The following is a 435-nucleotide window of genomic DNA, read 5'->3' on the forward strand; positions in this document are numbered from 1 at the left end:
TTAGTAATTTTGCAAAAAAAAGAACAATAAAAATATTGTTACTCTTTGTTTGAATTAAAGTGTGCCAAAATGCAAAATGTCTTGTAAAATGTTGCATGTTACCCATTTTTTTCAAAACATTGGTAATACTGTTATGCTAAGACAAACGACCAATTGATACTAACCGTAACTGTTCTGTAAAACAGGATTTAAAATCTTCAGTTATGTTACAAAAAAAAGTAAACACATTTTATTAACAATTTTAGATTTGTGTACTCCTCTATCACGTTCCAACATGAATAAAAAATACATCTTTTCGGGTTTTAAAATGAGATAACTTTCTTTGCAGTATTTTATGTTTTATTTATTGTTAAAAGTTCAAGGTTAAAAATAGTTATGTTCTAAAAATACAGCTTATGTGAAATGCTCTTTAATTTTTTTTTTTTTTTTTTTTTT

Source organism: Oryzias melastigma, linkage group LG9 (genome assembly GCF_002922805.2).
Source record: "Oryzias melastigma strain HK-1 linkage group LG9, ASM292280v2, whole genome shotgun sequence".
NCBI classification, from domain to species: domain Eukaryota; kingdom Metazoa; phylum Chordata; class Actinopteri; order Beloniformes; family Adrianichthyidae; genus Oryzias; species Oryzias melastigma.